The sequence below is a fragment of the Larus michahellis genome, unplaced genomic scaffold (genome assembly GCF_964199755.1).
Source record: "Larus michahellis unplaced genomic scaffold, bLarMic1.1 SCAFFOLD_26, whole genome shotgun sequence".
NCBI classification, from domain to species: Eukaryota; Metazoa; Chordata; class Aves; order Charadriiformes; family Laridae; genus Larus; species Larus michahellis.
In genome coordinates this window covers 520,054-527,590 of record NW_027436225.1, presented here as the reverse complement: position 1 = coordinate 527,590, position 7,537 = coordinate 520,054, and positions in this window count along the sequence as shown.

The window sequence follows — 7,537 nt, the reverse complement described above, 5'->3', positions numbered from 1 at the left end:
GCGAAGCATTTTCCGGTAGGGCCGCGTCTCTGGCGACAGCTCCCACGCCCGAAGAGCCAGGAGGGAAAGCCGTGCCTCGTTGGAAAGCTCTTTGGCAGCCGCTCGCATGGCCCCACAGCCCGTGGGGCTGCGGGCTTTGCGGCAGCCGTCAGCCTCGGTGCCACCGGCGCCCACGTGGCGCGACCGCGCCAACCTGCGAAGCATTTTCCGTTAGGGCCGCGTCTCTGGCGACAGCTCCCACGCCCGAAGAGCCAGGAGGGAAAGCCGTGCCTCGTTGGAAAGCTCTTTGGCAGCCGCTCGCATGGCCCTAAAGGCTGTGGTGCTGCGGGCTTTGCGGCAGCCGTCAGCCTCGGCAGCACTGGCGCCCACGTGACGCCGCCGCGCCAGCCTGCGAAGCATTTTCCGGTAGGGCCGCGTCTCTGGCGACAGCTCCCACGCCCGAAGAGCCAGGAGGGAAAGCCGTGCCTCGGTGGAAAGCTCTTTGGCAGCCACTCGCGTGGCCCCACAGCCCGTGGGGCTGCGGGCTTTGCGGCGGCTGTCAGCCTGGACGACACCGGCGCCCACGTGGCGCCGCCGCGCCAGCCTGCGAAGCAATTTCCGGTAGGGCCACGGCTCTGGTGACAGCTCCCACGCCCGAAGAGCCAGGAGGGAAAGCCGTACCTCATTGGAAAGCTCTTTGGCAGTCGCTCGAATGGCCCCACAGCCCATGGCGCTGCGGGCTTTGCGGCGGCCGTCAGCCTCGGCGCCACCGGCGCCCACATCGGGCCGCCGTGCCAGCCTGCGAAGCATTTTCCGGTAGGGCTGCAGCTCTGGCGACAGCTCCCACGGCCGAAGAGCCAGGAGGGAAAGCCGTGCCTCGTTGGAAAGCTCTTTGGCAGCCGCTCGCTTGGCCCCACAGCCTGTGGAGCTGCGGGCTTTGCGGCGGCCGTCAGCCTTGGCGCCACCGGCGCCCACGTTGCGCCGCCGCGCCCGCCTGCGAAGCATTTTCCGGTAGGGCCACGGCTCTGGCGACAGCTCCCACGCCCGAAGAGCCAGGAGGGAAACCCATGCCTCGATGGAAAGCTCTTTGGCAGCCGCTCGCATGGCCCCACAGCCCGTGGGGCTGCGGGCTTTGCGGCAGCTGTCAGTCTCGGCGCCACTGGCACCCATGTGGGGCCGCTGCGCCAGCCTGCGAATCATTTTCCGGTAGGGCCGCGTCTCTGGCGACAGCTCCCACGCCCGAAGAGGCAGGAGGGAAAGCCGTGCCTCGTTGCAAAGCTCTTTGGCAGCCGCTCGCATGTCCCCACAGCTCGTGGGACTGCGGGCTTTGCGGCGGCCGTCAACCTTGGCGACACCGGCGCCCACGTCGGGCCGCCGCGCCAGCCTGTGAAGCATTTTCCGGTAGGGCCGCGGCTCTGGCAACAGCTCCCACGGCCGAAGAGCCAGCAGGGAAAGCCGTGCCTCGTTGGAATGCTCTTTGGCAGCCGCTCGCGTGGCCCCACAGCCCGTGGGGCTGCGGGCTTTGCGGCGGCCGTCAGCCTCGGCGACACCGGCGCCCACGTGGCGCCGCCGCGCCAGCCTGCGAAGCATTTTCCGGTAGGGCCGTGGCTCTGGCGACAGCTCCCACGCCCGAAGAGCCAGGAGGGAAAGTCGTGCCTCGTTGGAAAGCTCTTTGGCAGCCGCTCGCGTGGCCCCACAGCCCGTGGGGCTGCGGGCTTTCCGGCGGCCGTCATCCTGGGCGACACCGGCGCCCACGTCGGGCCGCCGCGCCAGCCTGCAAAGCATTTTCCGGTAGGGCCGCGGCTCTGGCGACAGCTCCCACGCCCGAAGAGCCAGGAGGGAAAGCCGTGCCTCGTTGGAAAGCTCTTTGGCAGCCACTCGCGTGGCCCTAAAGCCCGTGGGGCTGCGGGCTTTCCCGCGGCCGTCAGCCTCGGCGCCACCGGCGCCCACGTGGCGCCGCAGCGCCAGCCTGCGAAGCATTTTCCGGTAGGGCCGCGGCTCTGGCGACAGCTCCCACGCCCGAAGAGCCAGGAGGGAAAGCCGTGCCTCGTTGGAAAGCTCTTTGGCAGCCGCTCGCGTGGCCCCACAGCCCGTGGGGCTGCGGGCTTTGCGGCGGCCGTCAGCCTCGGTGCCACCGCCGCCCACGTGGCGGTGCTGCGCCAGCCTGCGAAGCATTTTCCGGTAGGGCTGCAGCTCTGGCGACAGCTCCCACGCCCGAAGAGCCAGGAGGGAAAGCCGTGCCTCCTTGGAAAGCTCTTTGGCAGCCGCTCGCGTGGCCCCACAGCCCGTGGGGCTGCGGGCTTTCCGGCAGCCGTGAGCCTGGGCGCCGCCGGCGCCCACGTGGCGCCGCTGCACCAGCCTGCGAAGCATTTTCCGGTAGGGCCGCGTCTCTGGCGACAGCTCCCACGCCCGAAGAGCCAGGAGGGAAAGCCGTGCCTCGTTGGAAAGCTCTTTGGCAGCCGCTCGCGTGGCCCCACAGCCCATGGGGCTGCGGGCTTTGCGGCGGCCGTCAGCCTCGGCGCCACCGGCGCCCACGTTGCGCCGCCGCGCCAGCCTGCGAAGCATTTTCCAGTAGGGCTGCAGCTCTGGCGACAGCTCCCATGCCCGAAGAGCCAGGAGGGAAAGCCGTGCCTCCTTGGAAAGCTCTTTGGCAGCCGCTCGCGTGGCCCCACAGCCCGTGGGGCTGCGGACTTTGCGGCGGCCGTCAGCCTCGGCGACACCGGCGCCCACGTTGCGCCGCCGCGCCAGCCTGCGAAGCATTTTCCGGTAGGGCCGCGTCTCTGGCGACAGCTCCCACGCCCGAAGAGCCAGGAGGGAAAGCCGTACCTCGTTGGAAAGCTCTTTGGCAGCCGCTCGCGTGGCCCCACAGCCCGTGGGGCTGCGGGATTTGCGGCGGCCGTCAGCCTCGGCGTCACCAGTGCCCACGTTGCGCCGCCGCGCCAGCCTGCGAAGCATTTTCCGGTAGGGCCGCGGCTCTGGCGACAGCTCCCACGGCCGAAGAGCCAGGAGGGAAAGCCGTGCCTCGTTGGAAAGCTCTTTGGCAGCCGCTCGTGTGGCCCCACAGCCCGTGGGGCTGCGGGCTTTCCGGCGGACGTCAGCCTGGGCGCCGCCGGCGCCCACGTGGCGCCGCTGCACCAGCCTGCGAAGCATTTTCCGGTAGGGCCGCGGCTCTGGCGAGAGCTCCCACGCCCGAAGAGCCACGAGGAAAAGCCGTGCCTCGTTGGAAAGCTCTTTGGCAGCCGCTCGCGTGGCCCCACAGCCCGTGGGGCTGCGGGCTTTGCGGCGGCCGTCAGCCTCGGCGCCACCGGCGCCCACATTACGCCGCCGCGCCAACCTGCGAAGCATTTTCCGGTAGAGCCGCGGCTCTGGCGACAGCTCCCACCCCCGAAGAGCCAGGAGGGAAAGCCGTGCCTCATTGGAAAGCTCTTTGGCAGTCGCTCGCGTGGCCCCACAGCCCGTGGGGCTGCGGGCTTTCCGGCGGCCGTCAGCCTGGGCGACATCGGCGCCCACGTCGGGCCGACGCGCCAGCCTGCAAAGCATTTTCCGGTAGGGCCGCGGCTCTGGCGACAGCTCCCACGCCCGAAGAGCCAGGAGGGAAAGCCATGCCTCATTGGAAAGCTCTTTGGAAGCCATTCGCATGGCCCTAAAGCCTGTGGGGCTGCGGGCTTTCCGGCGGCCGTCAGCCTCGGCGCCACCGGCGCACACGTGGCGCCGCCGCGCCAGCCTGCGAAGCATTTTCCGGTAGGGCCGCTTCTCTGGCGACAGCTCCCACGCCCGAAGAGCCAGGAGGGAAAGCCGTGCCTCGTTGGAAAGATCTTTGGCAGCCGCTCGCGTGGACCCACAGGCCATGGGGCTACGGGCTTTGCGGCAGCCGTCAGCCTCAGTGCCACCGGCGCCCACGTTGCGCCGCCGCGCCAGCCTGCGAAGCATTTTCCGGTAGGGCCGCGGCTCTGGCGAGAGCTCCCACGCCCGAAGAGCCATGAGGGAAAGCCGTGCCTCGTTGGAAAGCTCTTTGGCAGCCGCTCGCATGGCCCCACAGCCTGTGGGGCTGCGGGCTTTGCGGCAGCTGTCAGCCTCGGCGCCACTGGCACCCACATGGGGCCGCTGCGCCAGCCTGCGAAGCATTTTCCGGTAGGGCCGCAGCTCTGGCGACTGCTCCCACGCCCGAAGAGCCAGGAGGGAAAGCCCTGCCTCGTTGGAAAGCTCTTTGGCAGCCGCTCGCGTGGCCCCACAGCCTGTGGGGCTGCGGGTTTGCGGCGGCCGTCAGCCTCAGTGCCACCGGCGCCGACGTGGCGCCGCCGCGCCAGCCTGCAAATCATTTTCCGGTAGGGCTGCAGCTCTGGCGACAGCTCCCACGGCCGAAGATCCAGGAGGGAAAGCCGTGCCTCCTTAGAAAGCTCTTTGGCAGCCGCTCGCGTGGCCCCACAGCCCGTGGGGCTGCGGACTTTGCGGCGGCCGTCAGCCTCGGCGCCACCGGCGCCCACGTTGCGCCGCCGCGCCAGCCTGCGAAGCATTTTCCGGTAGGGCCGCGTCTCTGGCCACAGCTGCCACGCCCGAAGAGCCAGGAGGGAAAGCCGTGCCTCGTTGGAAAGCTCTTTGGCAGCCGCTCGCGTGGCCCCACAGCCCATGGCGCTGCGGGCTTTGCGGCGGCCATCAGCCTCGGCGCCACCGGCGCCCACGTGGCGCCACCGCGCCAGCCTGCGAAGCAATTTCCGGTAGGGCCACGGCTCTGGTGACAGCTCCCACGCCCGAAGAGCCAGGAGGGAAAGCCGTGCCTCCTTGGAAAGCTCTTTGGCAGCCGCTCGCATGTCCCCACAGCCCGTGGGGCTGCGCGCTTTGCGGCGGCCGTCAGCCTCGGCGCCACCGGCGCCCACATCGGGCCGCCGTGCCAGCCTGCGAAGCATTTTCCGGTAGGGCCGCAGCTCTGGCGACAGCTCCCACGCCCGAAGAGCCAGGAGGGAAAGCCGTGCCTCGTTCGAAAGCTCTTTGGCAGCCGCTCGCGTGGCCCCTAGCCCTTGGGGCTGCTGGCTTTCCGGCGGCCGTCAGCCTGGGCGCCACCGGCGACCACGTGGCGCCACCGCGCCAGCCTGCGAAGCATTTTCCGGTAGGGCCGCGGCTCTGGCGACAGCTCCCACGCCCGAAGAGCCAGGAGGGAAAGCCGTGCCTCGTTGCAAAGCTCTTTGGCAGCCGCTCGCATGGCCCCACAGCCCACGGGGCTGCGGTCTTTGCGGCGGCCGTCAGCCTCGGCCCCACCGGCGCCCACGTGGCGCCGCCGCGCCAGCCTGCGAAGCATTTTCCGGTAGGGCCGCGTCTCTGGCGACAGCTCCCACGGCCGAAGAGCCAGGAGGGAAAGCCGTGCCTCGTTGGAAAGCTCTTTGGCAGCCGCTCGCGTGGCCCCACAGCCCATGGGGCTGCGGGCTTTACGGCGGCCGTCAGCCTCGGCGCCATCGGCGCCCATGTCGGGCCGCCGCGCCAGCCTGCGAAGCATTTTCCGGTAGGGCCGCGTCTCTGGCGACAGCTACCACGCCCGAAGAGCCAGGAGGGAAAGCCGTGCCTCGTTGCAAAGCTCTTTGGCAGCCGCTCGCGTGGCCCCACAGCCCGTGGGGCTGCGGGCTTTGCGGCAGCCGTCAGCCTCGGAGCCACTGGCACCCACGTGGGGCCGCCGCGCCAGCCTGCGAAGCATTTTCCGGTAGGACCGCGGCTCTGGCGACAGCTCCCACGCCCGAAGAGCCAGGAGGGAAACCCATGCCTCGATGGAAAGCTCTTTGGCAGCCGCTCGCATGGCCCCACAGCCCGTGGGGCTGCGGGCTTTGCGGCAGCTGTCAGTCTCGGCGCCACTGGCACCCATGTGGGGCCGCTGCGCCAGCCTGCGAATCATTTTCCGGTAGGGCCGCGGCTCTGGCCACAGCTCCCACGCCCGAAGAGGCAGGAGGGAAAGCCGTGCCTCGTTGCAAAGCTCTTTGGCAGCCGCTCGCATGTCCCCACAGCTCGTGGGACTGCGGGCTTTGCGGCGGCCGTCAACCTTGGCGACACCGGCGCCCACGTCGGGCCGCCGCGCCAGCCTGTGAAGCATTTTCCGGTAGGGCCGCGGCTCTGGCAACAGCTCCCACGGCCGAAGAGCCAGGAGGGAAAGCCGTGCCTCGTTGGAAAGCTCTTTTGCAGCCGCTCGCATGGCCCCACAGCCCGTGGGGCTGCGGACTTTGCGGCAGCCGTCAGCCTCGGCGCCACTGGCACCCACGTGGGGCCGCTGCGCCAGCCCCCGAAGCATTTTCCGGTAGGGCCGCAGCTCTGGCGACAGCTCCCACGCCCGAAGAGCCAGGAGGGAAAGCCGTGCCTCGTTGGAAAGCTCTTTGGCAGCCGCTCGCATGGCTCCACAGCTCGTGGGGCTGCGGGCTTTGCGGCGGCCGTCAGCCTGGGCGACACTGGCGCCCACGTGGCGCCGCCGCACCAGCCTGTGAAGCATTTTCCGTTAGGGCCGCGGCTCTGGCGACAGCTCCCACGCCCGAAGAGCCAGGAGGGAAAGCCGTGCCTCCTTGGAAAGCTCTTTGGCAGCCACTCGCATGGCCCCACAGCCCGTGGGTCTGCGGGTTTTGCGGCGGCCGTCAGCCTCGGCGCCACCGGCGCCCACGTGGCGCCGCCGCGCCAGCCTGCGAAGCATTTTCCGGTAGGGCCGCAGGTCTGGCGACAGCTCCCACGGCCGAAGAGCCAGGAGGGAAAGCCGTGCCTCGTTGGAAAGCTCTTTGGCAGCCGCTCGCGTGGCCCCACAGCCCGTGGGGCTGCGGGCTTTGCGGCGGCCGTCAGCCTCGGCGCCACCGGCGCCCACGTTGCGCCGCCGCGCCAGCCTGCGAAGCATTTTCCGGTAGGACCGCGGCTCTGGCGACAGCTCCCACGCCCGAAGAGCCAGGAGGGAAAGCCGTGCCTCGTTGGAAAGCTCTTTGGCAGTCGTTAATGTGGCCCCACAGCCCGTGGGGCTGCGGGCTTTCCGGCGGCCGTCAGCCGCGGCGCCACCGGCGCCCACGTTGCGCCGCCGCGCCAGCCCCCGAAGCATTTTCCGGTAGGGCCGTGTCTGTGGCGACAGCTCCCACGTCCGAGGAGCCAGGAGGGAAAGCCGTGCCTCGTTGGAAAGCTCTTTGGCAGCCGCTCGCGTGGCCCCACAGCCCGTGGGGCTGCGGGCTTTCCGGCGGCCGTCCGCCTCGGCGCCATCGGCGCCCACGTCGGACCGCCGCCCCAGCCTGCGAAGCATTTTCCGGTAGGGCCGCGGCTCTGGCGACAGCTCCCACGCCCGAAGAGCCAGGAGGGAAAGCCGTGCCTCGTTCGAAAGCTCTTTGGCAGCCGCTCGCGTGGCCCCTAGCCCTTGGGGCTGCTGGCTTTCCGGCGGCCGTCAGCCTGGGCGCCACCGGCGACCACGTGGCGCCACCGCGCCAGGCTGTGAAGCATTTTCCGGTAGGGCCGCGGCTCTGGCGACAGCTCCCACGGCCGAAGAGCCAGGAGGGAAAGCCGTGCCTCGTTGCAAAGCTCTTTGGCAGCCGCTCGCATGGCCCCACAGCCCGTGGGGCTG